We start from the raw sequence: 15,525 nt of genomic DNA on the forward strand, positions 1-15,525 counted from the left end.
AAAAAAAAAAAAAAAAAAAAAAAATACACTAGACCCGGTAATTTACAAACAATAGAATTGATTGCTGACAATTCTGGACATTGGGAAGTCCAAGATCAAGACACTGACAGATCTGGTATCTGTTGAGAGCCCATTCCTCATAGAAAACATCTTCTTGCTGTGTCGTCACATGGCAGAAGGGGCAAACAAGCTCTCTCTGACCTCTTCCATAAGAATATTCATCTCATTTATGAGAGTGAAGCCCTCATGACCTAATTACCTCCCAATGGCCCCATCCCTAATACTGTCACATTAGGGATTAAGTTTCAACATATGAATTCTGGGGAGAACAAACATTCAGCCCATAGGAAGAGGTTCTTTGAGGCATCCAGTGAATGGCTATAGTTTAGTACCGCAGGAAATAAAAATTTTGGGTATTCATTCATTGATTCACATGTTCAATGTTTGTTGTTTGCTATGTAACCAGTATAGTAGTTGTTCTCGAAAAATTAATTGATTAATTAAAAATAATTGTTTTTGAGACAGTCTCACTCTGTTACCTAGGCTGGAGTACAGTAGCATGATCTCAGCTCACTGCCACCTCCACCTCCTGGGTTCAAGCGATTCTCCTGTCTCAGCCTCCCGAGTAGCTAGGACTACAGCTACCATGCACAGCTAATTTTTGTATTTTTAGTAGAGATGGGGTTATGCCATGTTGGTCAGACTAGTCTCGAACTCCTGACCTCATATGATCCATCAGTCTCGGCCTCCCAAAGTGCTGGGATTACAGGCGTAAGCCACCGCACCCAACCTAAAAATAATTTTAGGTAGCAGCATTATAGGACCTGATTTACATTTAGTTATATAACTGTAGACTATCGAAGACAAATGGAAGGGAGGGAGGAAGGGAGGGAGGAAGGAAGGAAGGAAGGAGAGAAAGAAAGAAAGAAAGAGAGAGAGAGAAAGAAAGAAAAGAAAAGGAAAGAAGGAAGGAGGGAAGGAAGGAGGGAAGGAAGGAAAGAATTGTGAGGTGTGAGGAGGCGGTAAGGAGTGAAGAAGAGGAAAGCTTTAGACTGTAAGAAAGAAGACACCAGGCTGGGCGCGGTGGCTCACACCTGTAATCCCAGCACTTTCAGAGGCTGAGGCGGGCAGATCACCTGGGGTCGGGTGTTTGAGACCAGCCTGACCAACATGGAGAAACCCTGTCTCTATTAAAAATACAAAATTAACCGGGCATGGTGGTGCATGCCTGTAAGCTACTCAGGAAGCTGAGACAGGAGAATCCCTTGAACCCGGGAGGCAGAGGTTGCGGTGAGTTGAGATTACGCCATTGCACTCCAGCCTGGGCAACAAGAACGAAACTACATCTAAAAAAAAAAAAGAGAGAGAGAAAGAAAGAAAGGAAAGGAAAGGAAAAGAAAAGAAAAGAAAAGAAAAGAAAAGGCCATAGAGGCCGGAGGTGGTGGCTCACGCCTGTAATCCCAGCACTTTGGAAGGTCGAGGTGGGCAGATCACCTGAGGTCAGGAGTTTGAGACCAGCCTGGCCAACATTGTGAAACCCCTTATCTACTAAAAATACAAAAATTAGCTGGGCATGGTGGCCTGCACCTGTAATCTCAGCTACTTGGGAGGCTGAGGCACAAGAATCACTTGAACCCAGGAGGTGGAGTTTGCAGTGAGCCAAGATCACACCACAGTACTCCAGCCTGGGTGACAGAGCAAGATTCGACCTAAGAAAAAAAAAAGAAGAAGAAATCACAGAAACAAACAAACAGAAAAGTTGTTTAGAAGAGAGATAATACAGGCATTAACTAACAACAACAACAAAAAATGCAGTTAGAGGGACTGATTCCAGAAATATTCAAAAGGTAATTGACAGACTTGAAATCTCTTGACTGTGGGAACTGAGGGAGAGGTAGCACAGTCTAAGATAAGGGTTAAATCACTGGATAATTGGCATTATCTAAGGTGAGGGAAGGAGCGGATTTGGGAAAAAATAATGGGGCACCTCCAGGAGGATATGTCTGCAGTCAGGTCTAGAGCTCAGGAGATATGGATGTAGGAGTCAGCCTGAGCCAGTAATTAAAGGAGTGGAAGCAGATGAAATTGCATGGGAGAATATGTAGAATGAGAAAGAAAGAAGAGAGTCTAAAAGAGAAGTTTGATGTTTAGCAAGTCTCCAATGACCCACACCTCCCACTATTTGTGCCATTCCCTTTCCCTCCCACATTGAGTCTGGGCTAGCAATGTTTTGTTGTTGTTTTTTTTCTTCCTTCCTTCCTTCCTTCCCTCCATCTCCCCTCCCTCCCTCCCTCCCTCCCTTCCTTCCTTCATCCCTCCCTCCTTCCTTCGTTTCTTTCTTTCTTTCTTTCTTTCTTTCTTTCTTTCTTTCTTTCTTTCTTTCTTTCTTTCTTTCTTTCTTTCTTTCTTTCTTTCTTCTTTCTTCCTTTCGTTCTTTCCTTCTTTTTTTTTTTAACAAGCTCTTGCTCTGTTGACTAGCCTAGAGTACAGTGGCATGATCACAGCTCACTGCAGCCTCAACCTCCAGGGCCCAAGAGATCCTTCCACCTCAATCACTAGAATAGCTGGGACCATGGGACCACAGATGTGTATCACCATGCCTGGTTAATATTTTTTAAATTTTTTTTGTAAAGAAGAAGTCTCCCAGCCAGATGCAATGTCTCACACCTGTAATCCCAACACTTTGGGAGTCCAAGGCGGGCGGATCACTTGAGGTAAGAAGTTCGATACCAGCCTGAGCAACATGGTGCAACCCTGCCACTACTAAAACTACAAAAATTAGCCAGGTGTGGTGGCATGCCCCTGTAGTCTCAGCTACTCGGGAAGCTGAGGCAGAGAATTGCTTGAACCCAGGAGGCAGAGGTTGCAGTGAGCCAAGATCGAGCCACCGCATTCCAGCCTGGGCGACAGAGCAAGACTCCATCTCAAAAAAAAGAAAAAAAGAAAAAAAAGAAGGGATCTCCCTACATGGCCCAGGCTGTTCTCAAACTCTTCAACTAAAGTGATCCTTCCACCTTGGCCTCTCAAAGTGCTGGGATTACAGTCATAAGCCACCATGCCAGGTTGGCTGGCAATGTTTTATATTTTTATTGTGATAATGGTTACAAGACCACACACATTTACAAAACCTTAACAAATGGTACACTTAAAATGGTATATTTTATATGTCAAGTATACTTCAATAAACCTGAGTTTTATAACAATAAGGAGGAATAAAGCAAATGAGAAATTATGTGATATTCTCATTCTATTATCTCCAATGTCCTTGAGAATTAGAATGAAAGTATCAGTATGACTCAAGATGTACTTTATTAAAAAGAAAAAAGAGGCCGGGTGCAGTGGCTCATGCCTGTAATTCCAGCACTTTGGGAGGCCAAGGCGGGTGGATGACTTGAAGTCAAGAATTCGAGACCAGCCTGGCCAAAATGGTGGAATCCTGTCTCTACCAAAACTACAAAAAGTAGCTGGGCATGGTGGCGCATGCCTGTAGCTCCAGCTACTCAGGAGACTGAGGCTAGAAAATCACTTGGACCTGGGGGGTGGAGGTTGCAGTTAGTCAAGATGATGCCACTGCACTCCAGCCTGGGTAACAGAGCAAGAGAAAGAAAGAAAGAAAGAAAGACAGAAAGAAGGAAGGAAGGAAGGAAGGAAGGAAGGAAGGAAGGAAGGAAGGAAGGAAGGAAGGAGAGAGAGAGGGGGGAGGGAGGGAGAGAAAGAGAGAGAGAGAGAAAGGAAGGAAGGAAGGAGAGAGAGAGGAAGGAAGGAGAAAGGGAGACAGAAAGAAAGAAAGAGAGAGAAAGAGAAAGAAAGGAAAGAAAGAAAGAAGGAAAGAAAGAAAGAAAGAAAGAAAGAAAGAAAGAAAGAAAGAAAGAAAGAAAGAAAGAAAGAAAAAGAAAAGAAAAGAAAGAAAAGAAAAGAAGAAACAATGACTAATCCAATAGCAATAAAAAACTCTAACATCCAAACAGTGGTCTTGGAAACCACAGAGTGGGAGAAAATCTTCACAACCTATACATCTGACAAAGGACTAATATCCAGAATCTACAGTGAACTCAAACAAATTAGCAAGAAAAAAACAAGCAATCACACCAAAAAAAATGGGCTAAGGACATGAATAGACAATTCTCAAAAGAAGATACACAAATGGCCAACAAACATAGGAAAAAATGCTCAACATCACTAATTATCAGGGAAATTCAGATCAAAACCACAATGCGATACCACCTCACTCCTGCAGGAACTGCCATAATCAAAAAATAATAGATGATGACGTGGATGCAGTGAACAGCGAGCTTCTACACTGCTGGTGGGAATGTAAACTAGTACAACCACTATGGAAAATAGTGTGGAGATTCCTTAAAGAACTAAAAGTAGAACTACCATTTGGTATAGCAGTCCCACTACTGGGTATCTACCCAGAGGAAAAGAAGTCATACGAAAAAGATACTTGCACACACGTTTATAGCAGCACAATTAGCAATTGCAAAAATGTAGAACCAACCCAAATGCCCATCAATCAAGTGGATAAAGAAACTGTAATATATATTATATATATAATATATATAAAATATATATATGATGGAATACTACTCAGGTATAAAAAGGAATGAATTAATGGCATTTGCAGCAATCTAGATGAGACTGGAGACTATTATTCTAAGTGACGCAACTCAGGAATGGAAAACCAAACATCATATATCATCATATGTTCTCACTCATAAGTAGGAGCTAAGCTGTGAGGATGCGAAGGCATGAGAATGACACAATGGACTTCGGGGACTCAGGGGGAAAGGGTGGGAAGGGATTAAGGGATAAAAGACTACAAACTGGGTGCAGTATATACTGTTCAGGTGATCGGTGCAACAAAATCTCACAAATCGCCACTAAAGAACTTACTTATTTATTTTATTTTTTTTTTTTGAGGCGGAGTCTTGCTCTGTACCGGGACTGGAGTGCAGTGGCCGGATCTCAGCTCACTGCAAGCTCCGCCTCCCGGGTTTACGCCATTCTCCTGCCTCAGCCTCCCGAGTAGCTGAGACTACAGGCGCCCGCCACCTCGCCCAGCTAGTTTTTGTATTTTTAGTAGAGACGGGGTTTCACCGTGTTAGCCAGGATGGTCTCGATCTCCTGACCTCGTGATCCGCCCGTCTCGGCCTCCCAAAGTGCTGGGATTACAGGCTTGAGCCACCGCGCCCAGCCTTAAAGAACTTACTTATGCAACCAAACCTGTTCCCAAGTAACCCATGGAATTAAAAAATTAAAAAACAAAACAAAAAAAAACAAAACTGTGGTCTTGGAATACCATTTCCCTCTGAAAGAACACAAAACTTTTTTGGGGAAAAAAAAGGCTGGGGATCAAGGCAGGAATTGTATAAGATGAATCATGTCATACCAGAGAAGGGGAAAAAAATCTACCAAAAACTGATAGACGCCGGTTGTGATAGCTCACGCCTATAATCCCAGCACTTGGGGAGGCTGAGGCAGGAGGATCACTTGAGGCCAGGAGTTTGAGACAAGCCTGGTCAACATAGCAGGAGTGTCTCATTAAAAAGAAACAAAACAAAAAATGGGTAAAATGATGTTGAAAGGATTTGGGATCAATGGTAGACTGAATAAAGAAAATGTGGTACATATACATCATGGACTACTATGCAGCCTTAAAAAATAATGAGATCATGTGCTTTGCAGCAATAGGATAGAGCTGGAGGCCATTATCTTAAGCAAACTAACACAGACACAGAAAACCAAACACCACCTGCTCTCATTCATAAGTGTTAGCTAAATAACAAGAACACATGGGTATTAGGAGAAGAACAACAGACACTCGGGCCTCTTTGAGGGTGGAGGGTGGGAGCAGGGAGAGGATCAGAAAAAATATCTATCGGGTACTATGCTTATTACCTGGGTGAAAAAATTATCTGTACATCAAACACCTGTGACATGCAGTTTACCTATATAATAAACCTGTACGTGTACCCCTGAACCTAAAATAAAACTTAAAAAAAAAAAAAGAAAAGGACTTGGGAGCTAATTTGAAGATGTTGCCGATGGCCATTGATGAAACAACTTGACTGTCAGTAAAAATTAACATATGGCCAGGTGCAGTGGCTCACACCTGAAATCTCAGCACTGTGGGAGGCTGAGGCAGGCGGATCACTTGAGGTCAGGAGTTCAAGACCAGCCTGGCCAACGTAGTGAAACCCTATCTCTACTAAAAATCCAAAAATTGGCCGGGCGCGGTGGCTCAGGTTGTAATCCCAGCAGTTTGGGAGGCCGAGACGGGCGGATCACAAGGTCAGGAGATCGAGACCATCCTGGCGAACATGGTGAAACCCTGTCTCTACTAAAAAATACAAAAAACTAGCCGGGCGAGGTGGCGGGCGCCCATAGTCCCAGCTACTCGGGAGGCTGAGGCAGGAGAATGGCGTGAACCCGGGAGGCAGAGCTTGCAGTGAGCTGAGATCCGGCCACTGCACTCCAGCCTGGGCGACAGAGCAAGACTCCCACTCAAAAAATAAAATAAAATGAAATAAAAATAAAAATCCAAAAATTAGTCAGATGTGGTGGTGGGCACCTGTAATCCCAGGTACTTGGGAGGCTGAGGCAGGAGAATTGCTTGAACCCGGGAGCTGGAGGTTGCAATGAGCCAAGCTTGAACCACTGCACTTCAGCCTGGGCTACAGAGAGAGACTCCGTATCAAAAAAAAAAAAAAAAAAACAAAGTTTAAGTTCATATGTTCATAATGATATCAAGGAAAATTTTGATCTTCATGGCAGGATGCTTGGAAATCAACTCTATATTTTGAAAACTGGTAAATGAAAGGAAAGACTCAATAATTTATCTTGCCTTTCCCATGAATATACCATGGAGTAGTCCAGTAACTGAGGGGAACTTTCTTCTTATGGAAGCATTCCAACAATAAATGAAGAAGGATTGATAGAATTGGAATATCATCATTTTGCAACCTGTGATGAATTGCGCTACAATGGAGGCTAGCAACACAAAAAGAGAACCAGCCAGATATTAAGTACTTCTCGATAAAGAAGACAACACCTATGCAGGAGTCTTCCTTTCAAAAAAAAATCAAACCTGAATCTGATCAAACCTCTGGATTCCATTATCAATTTGCAGGAAGTACAGCAGGCAGAGAATAATGATAAACAAACTATATTAATAAGGTTGCAATCAAGCTGGGCACAGTGGTGCAGGCTTTAATCCCAGCACTTTGGGAGTTCAAGGCAGGTGGATCCTTTGAGCCCAGGAGTTTAAGACTAGCCTGGGCAACATGGGCGAAACCCTGTCTCTACTAAAAATAGAGAAAAAAAGTAGCCAGGCATGGTGGCGCACACCTGTAGTCTCAGCTACTCAGAAGCTGAGGTGGGAGGATAGCTGGTGTTGGGGAGATGAAGGCTGCAGTGGGACATGATCCTGCCATTGCACTCCAGTCTGGTCAGCAGAGCAAGATCCTGTCTCAAAAAAAAAAAAAAAAAGATTCAACCAACAAAATCATGACTCTGGGAAACTGTATAGGACAAATGACCCAATTCCTTCAGTAAATAAATTGCAAAGGGGAAAAAAGGTGGAGGGAGAACCTATGAACTTACAGACCTAAAAATGTATTTAAAAAAACCCAAACCTATAGTAAGTAGGGATGCACAGTCGGAAAATAAAACTGCAAACTAAAAGAAAGAAGGGCCGGGCGCGATGGCTCATGCCTGTAATCCCAGCACTTTGGGAGGCCAAGGTGGGCGGATCACGAGGTCAGGAGATCGAGACCATCCTGGCTAACACAGTGAAACCCCGTCTGTACTAAAAATACAGAAAAGTAGCCGGGCGTGATAGCGGGCGCCTGTAGTCCCAGCTACTCTGGAGGCTAAGGCAGGAGAATGGTGTGAACCCGGGAGGCGGAGCTTGTAGTGAGCAGAGATCGCACTACTGCACTGCAGCCTGGGCAAAAAGAGCAAAACTCCACCTCAAAAAATCCCAAAACCAAACAAAAAACAAACCCAAAACAAGCAAAACCAGTTTAATATGTCTCCCAAAATGTAAAATGATACAACCACTTCAGAAAACTGGCAGTTCCTAATGAATTTAAATGTATACCCTATGATGCAACAATTCTACTTATCAAGTAATTTCCCAAAACAAAATAAGAGTTGTACACAAATGTTTATAGTAGCTTTATTCATAATAGCCTGAAAAAAATCTGGAAACAGTCTAAATGTCCATCCATATGAAAATGAATAAGCAAATTGTGGTATATTCATACTGTAGAATACTATTCATCAGTAAAAAGAACTATTACATGCAACCAGGTGGATAAATCTCAAAAATATGCTAAACAAAAGAAGCCAGACACAAAAAAACATATATTATATGATTCCATTTATATGAAGTTCAACATCAGGCAAATCTAATCGATGGTAATAGTACTCAGGATAGTGGTTAACTCTGGATGGCAAAAAATTTATACTTCCCACGAAGTTTGGGGGCTTGGAAAATTACATTATAAATCCCTTAGTTTGAGTCATTTTTATTAATAGAAAACTACTTTCTCTTCACCCTCACCAAGCAAATGTTGAACAAACACTGACAGTATAGCTGTTAACTAGAAGGGGTATCAAATTTTCAATCTGGGGCCAGGCACCAGGGCTCACACCTGTAATCCCAACACTTTGGGAGGCCCAGGTGGGTGGATCACCTGAGGTCAGGAGTTTGAGGCCAGCCAACATGGTAGAATCCCATCTCTACTAGAACTACAAAACTTAGCTGGGTGTGGTGGTGGGCTCCTGTAATCCCAGTTACTTGAGAGGCTGAGGCAAGAGAATTGCTTGAACCCTGGAGGTGAAGGTTGCAGTGAGCTGGGGTCATACCACTGCACTCCAGCCTGGGTGACAGAGTGAGACTCTGTCTCAAAAAAAAAGAAAAAGAAAAAGAAATTCTATCTGTCCCTGGGATTATCTGTCGTGAACACAGGCTATGGAGAAAACAAAGGAACGTACCCTCTGAGGGGGGTGAGGTGGTGGAGAGTGCGCCTTGAACACAGAAATACCTTGCCTTCACCATGCCACAGTTCTCTTTCTAGCCAGTTCTCCTGAACTCCCTTGAGTTAAGAGACTGTTCACCATCTAAGTTCCTCCTGAAAGGGTAGCTGAGGAAGGAGGGAGCAGCTAGGGGAGTGCCGTCTTTCCAGTCAGAGATGTGTCTTTCTGTATTATTTAACTTAATTCATTAATGATGATTTTTATTGTTATTATTATTATTTTGAGATGGAGTCTTGCTCTGTCACCCAGGCTGGAGTGCAGTGGCAACTTGGCTCACTGAAACCTCCACTCCTCGGGTTCAAGCCATTCTCCTGCCTCAGCCTCCCAAGTAGCTAAGAGTACAGGCATGCGCCACCATGCCTGGCTAATTTTGTATTTTTAGTAGAGACGGGGTTTCACCATATTGGCCAGGCTGGTCTCAAACTCCTAATCTCGTGATCCACCCGCCTCGGCCTCCCAAAGTGCTGGGATTACAGGCATGAGCCACTGCGCACAGCAATTATTAGTATTATTATTAGAGACAAAGCCTCACTGCAATTGTCCATTATGGAGTCAGCTCATTGTGGCCACGACATTTCCAGTTCAAGTGATCCTTTGACCTCAGCCTCCCAAGTAGCTAGGACTACAGGCGCGCACCACCACACCCCGCGAATTTTTTAAACTTTTTGTCGAGATCAGGTTTCACCATGTTGCCCAGCCTGGTCTCGAACTCCTGGTCTCAAGTAATCCTTCAGTCTCCGCCTCCCAAATTGCTGGGATTACAGGCGTGAGCCACCACGACCGTCCATGTTTATTGTTATTATTTTTAGAGACATGGTCTCTCTCTGTGGTCCAGCCTGGAGTGCAGTGACATAGTCACGCCCCGCTGCAGCCTCGAACTGCCGGGCTTAAGCGATCCTCTCGCCTCAGCCTCCGGAATAGCTGATATGAAGGCTCCCATCACGGCTGACTCAGACACGTGCATTTCCAGTTTCAGCTACTAGAGGGCAGAAATGTGGCAGCAGCAACTGTGAAATGTTTCCAGAAATGGAGGCGCTGGAGGTTGAATTCGGCATCTCGCCAACTAAAAAGCAAGAAAAAATACGGGCCAGAAAAGGTACGGAAAGCAAGGGCTAGGCACAGCTGGTAGGCGGAGGGTGTGGACAGACCGGGAGCATAGCGCTGAGGTGGCAGCAGGCTACTGAAAACTGCTGAGCTGCCGCATGAGACAAACTCAGCCCCCACTCCCACTTCCTCCACACCCTCCCCACCCCCGACCCTCACTTTGCCTCTGACAAGGATATCCAAGGTGTGGCTACTGCAAAATAGGATCTGTAAGCCTGGGCATTTACACATCTCCTAGAACCAGGTGAATGCACCCAGTGAAGAACAGTCTATGGAGGGATCCTCCCAGGAAAGTTGGAGGGAGCCCAGAAGCAAGTACAGACAGAAAATGGGCGTGGCCTGTAGAAATGGAGGTATGATTTTTCAGGGAAGTGGTGGAGAAATTCTCCTCAGTCAGTAAATTAATATTTAAAATCTTACTAGCCTGTGCTTTCCTTATCTTAAAACTTTGATCCCAGTTAAAATGAAATGCCCAAGAAAAATGGAATACTGGCTGGGCACGGTGGCTCAGGCCTGTAATCCCAGCACTCTGGGAGGCTGAGTGGATCACCTAAGGTCAGGAGTTCAAGACCAGCCTGACCAACATGGGGAAACCCCGTCTCTACTAAAAATACAAAATTAGCCAGGTGTGGTGGCGCACGCCTGTAATCCCAGCTACTCAGGAGGCTGAGGCAGGAGAATTGCTTGAAACTTGGGAGGCAGAGATTGCGGTGAGCCAAGATCACGCCATTGCACTCCAGCCTGGGCAACAAGAGCAAAACTCTGTCTGAGAAGAGAGGGGAGGGAAGGGAATGCCCAGAGCAAAACTCTGTCTGAGAAGAGAGGGGAGGGGAGGGGAGGGGAGGGGAGGGGAGGGAAACTGAATACTTGGAGTCATTTATTCTGTGGTGTGAATGAATGACTTATTAAATACATGTTAATAGAGCATGTGCTTTGTGGAGATGGGGTTTGATGCTAGTGGGGCTAGACCAGCAATAAACAAGCAAACAAATACATCAGTGAAAAATCTCAGATAGTGAAAGGGCAATGAAGAAAATAAATCAGGTAACAAGAGAGACAGTCTTTCAGGTTGGTTGGAGGACTCTTCAGATTAGAAGCTCAGGAAAAGTCTCTCTCAGGAAGGGTGATGTTTGAGCCAAGGCTCAACAGCCTTGAAATGCCATGGAGTCTGCAATGCAATGATCTGTGATAAGAGGGGACAGCACTGTGGGGGCTCAGAGATCATACTGTTTAGACTTTGTAGGCTTCAAAATAAGGGGCTGGGCTGGGCTGGGCCCAATGGCTCATGCCTGTAATCTCAGCACTTTGGGAGGCTGAGGCTGGAGGAGCTCTTGAGCCCAGCAGTTCAAGAACAGCCTGGGCAACATAGCAAGACCTTGTCTCTATGAAAATAATTTTTTTTAATTTAAAATAAAAAATAAAAAACAAAAACAAAATAAGGGCTGTATCTTATTCTATTTGCTATGAAAAGTCATTAGAGGGTTTTAAACAAGATAGTGGTCTGACCTCATTTATATTTTTTTCCTTTTTTAAGAGACAGTGTGTTGCTCTGCCTACTCAGCCTGAAATGCAGTGGCACAATCATGGTTCACTGCAGCCTCCATCTCTCAGGCTCAAGCAATCCTCCTGTCTCAGCCTCCTGAGTGGTTAGGACTACAGATAGGTGCCACTACACCCTGCTAATTTGCTGTAGAGACAAGGTCTTGCTTTGTTGCCCAGGCTGGTTTGAACTCCTGACTTCAAGTGATCTCCCTCTTTGGCCTTCCAAAGGGCTAGGATTACAGGTAGGAACCACCACACCCAGCCTACATTTTAAATAGTGCTCAGTGGAGCATCAGCTCTAAGAAGGCAAGAATGGAAGCAGATAAACCGATTAGGGAACAATTATAATAGTTTTTTTTTTTTTGAGACGGAGTCTCGCTCTGTCGCCCAGGCTGGAGTGCAGTGGCTGGATCTCAGCTCACTGCAAGCTCCGCCTCCTGGGTTTACGACATTCTCCTGCCTCAGCCTCCGGAGTAGCTGGGACTACAGGCGCCCACCACCTCGCCCGGCTAGTTTTTTGTATTTTTAGTAGAGACGGGGTTTCACCGTGTTACCCAGGATGGTCTCGATCTCCTGACCTCGTGATCCACCCGTCTTGGCCTCCCAAAGTGCTGGGATTACAGGCTTGAGCCACCGCGCCCGGCCTATAATAGTTTTAATGAAAGATGATGGTGGCATGGACTTGAGAAGTAGCAGAAAGATGGTGAGAAGTGGAAGGGAGATAAGAGTTACATTTTTCTCTTGAACAACTGCCTGGACGGTGGCGCTGTTCAATTAAATGAGGAAGACTGTAGAACCAGGCTGGTGGTGTCAATGGGGGAAACAAGAGTTCTATTTTTGGGCTGGGCCTGGTGCCTCATGCCTGTAATCCCAGCACCTTGGGAGGCCAAGGAGGGAGGATCGCTTGAGGCAATACCAGCCTGGGCAACATAGCAAAATCCTATCTCTTAAATAAAATAAAATAAAAAATAAGTTATATTTTTTTTGTTGTGGTTTTTTGTTTTGTCTTTTGTGTGTATGTGTGTCTTTTTTCTTGAGACAGGGTCTCACTCTGTCACCCTGGCTTGAGTGCAGTGGTGGGATTATGGTTGACTGCAGCCTTGACTTCCCAGGCTCAAGCAATCCTCCCACCTCAGCCTCCCACGTAACTGTGACTATAGGCGCATGCCAACATGCCCGCTAATTTTGTTGGTTTTAGTAGAGACAGTGTTTCACAATGTTGCCAAGGCTGGTCTTGAACTCCTGGGCTCAAGCAATCCATTTGCCTCAGTCTCCCAACATGCTAGGATTATAGCACTTTGCCAGAAGCCACCATACCTGGCTAAGAGTTCTATTTTGAACTTGTTCCATTTGAAATGCCGAGTAGATATCCAAGGGAGACGTCAAGCAAGCAGCTCTGGAAGAGGTAGAACTGTAAATGCTGTTAGCATATGGATAGTATTTAAAGCCAACTACCTAAACAGGAGCACCTAGGAACAGAGTGCAGACAAAGCAGAAGAGAGCCCAGCCAAGGCTCCAGGATCCAGGACCCTGAAGAGTGAGACAGGGGAGGTAGGGCCAGTAAAGGAGCTGAGAAAAAAGAATTTGAGAGGTACGAGAGTCTAACATTTCAGAAATAAGGGTTGAAGGTATTTCAGGTCAAGAGGATATGGTCAACACAGTCAAATGCTGCTGTGCTGTTAGGAGACAGAGAAGTGATCATGACCTTGACAAGGGTAGTTCCAGGGGAGGAAGGAAGTTGAAAACCCAATGGAACTAGGTTTTGATAGAAAGGAAAACTTCCATAAGGACAGATTTTACAGGAAAGAGAAATACCCAGATATGTCAGGAGTCCATGAGGGTGCACTGAAGAAATATCTCAAATAGAAGTTTCCAACCTGGCCAACATCAGAATGACCTACTGAACTTTAAAAAACAAAAACAAAAACAGTTTCCTGGTCCTATCCCAAACCTATTAAATTAGTAGGAGAGGAAATTGGAATCTATATTGGAATTCTGAGATAATTCTGGTTTGCCTGAATTTGAGTAGAAGATGAACCCATGAGGTAGAGGTTGCAGTGAGCCAAGATCATGCCACTGCACTCCAGCCTGAATGAGACCCAGTCTCAGAAAAAAACGGATGAACTAGGCAGAAACACTCCCACCAGTACCTTCTCCTTGTTTGAGAAAAGAAAAAAAAAAGGTTAATAAATAGAATTTTCTGATTTTAAGTTTATCTCCCCTAAATTTTTTCTTCAATCTTTAGAACTTATTATCACTTGTCTTCCAGTAAGCTCTAGTAGGACATAAAATGAATATTTACAGAAAAACTCAAAAACAGATAACCACACTTAGACATTCTGCTCTTTTTCACAGATATGTGTGTTTGTGAATGTGATTTGAGGCTGCACACACAGAATTAGAGGGATTTTTTTGCCATATAAATTGGTTTTTTATGTAATAGTGAAGTTGTTTTGATCAATTTGGATGCTGTTGTGCAAATTGCACAGAGTATCCTGCAATCAGAATGGGTTTGAGAATAATTGAAAAGAGCCCTGAAAGCTTCATGCTTTCTCTCTCTATTTCTCCCTGCAGCAAGTAAGCAGTTTCCTCAAGGGAAGCCTGAAAGTCAAATCCCTATTCCCCTTCTGTTTAGCTGGCTGGAAGAAAATCCCAAAATGGGAGGAATTTGATATGTCTGGAAGAAGCATGGAAAACAAAATTTAAAACAGGAGCTTCCTTTATGAAAGGACCCATAATAAGGCCATTATCATAACATTCTACATGTGTAGTACACGGTTCACAACGCATCATTATGCTTATCATCTTATTTGATCTTTATATCAATCCTGGGGAAAACTATACTATTGTCAATTTCCCATCGTTAAAACAATAACAACGGCCGGGTGCAATGACTCATGCCTGTAATCCCAGCACTTTGGGAGGCCGAGGCAGGTGGATCACTTAGGTCAAGAGTTCCAGATCAGCCTGGCCAACATGGTGAAACTCTGTCTCTATTAAAAATACAAAAATTAGCCACGCATGGTGGTGTGCACCTGTAGTCTCAGCTACTTGGGAGGCTGAGGCAGGAGAATCACTTAAACCCAGGAGGCGGAGGTTTCAGTGAACCGAAATTGCACCACTGCACTCCAGCCTGGGATACAGAATGAAACTCCATCTCAAAACAAAACAAAACAAAAAAAACAACAAACAGATGAATAAATGGAGGCTTACGTGGGTTAAGGTAACTTCAAAGGCCCTACAAGTAGAAAAGCACAAACTCCAAAGGTAGTTGTTTACAATCACAGAATAAAAAAGTGAATGAGGGCCGGGCACTGTGGTTCATGCCTGTAATCCCTACACTGTGGGAGGCTGAGGTAGGAAGATCACTTGAGCTCAAGAGCCCAGAGACCAGCCTGGGCAACATGGTAAAAACCCATCTCTACTAAAAATACAAAAATTAGCAGGGTGTGGTGACACACACTCATAGTCCCAGCTACTCATGGGGGGCTGAGGTGGGAGGATTGCTCTGGCCCAGGAGGATGAGGCTGCAGTGAGCTGTGATTGCACCACTGCACTCCAGCCTGGGCAACAGAGCTAGACCCTGTCTCAAAAAAACAGCAAATGAACTTAGCAATGAAATGGAACAAGCTATCCATACGTGTAGCAATTTGGATGACTCTCCAGGAAATTATGCTGAGTAGAAAAAGCCAATGCCAAAAGGTTCCATATGCTATGATTATTATATGTATATACAATTTTTGAAGTGACAAAATTTTAGAACTTGAATGCAGTTGCCAGGTGTTAGGTATGGTGGGAGGAGGTGGGGCAGGAGGGAGATTGGTGTGGTTATAA

This window comes from Piliocolobus tephrosceles, chromosome 7 (assembly GCF_002776525.5).
Source record: "Piliocolobus tephrosceles isolate RC106 chromosome 7, ASM277652v3, whole genome shotgun sequence".
In the NCBI taxonomy this organism is placed as follows: Eukaryota; Metazoa; Chordata; class Mammalia; order Primates; family Cercopithecidae; genus Piliocolobus; species Piliocolobus tephrosceles.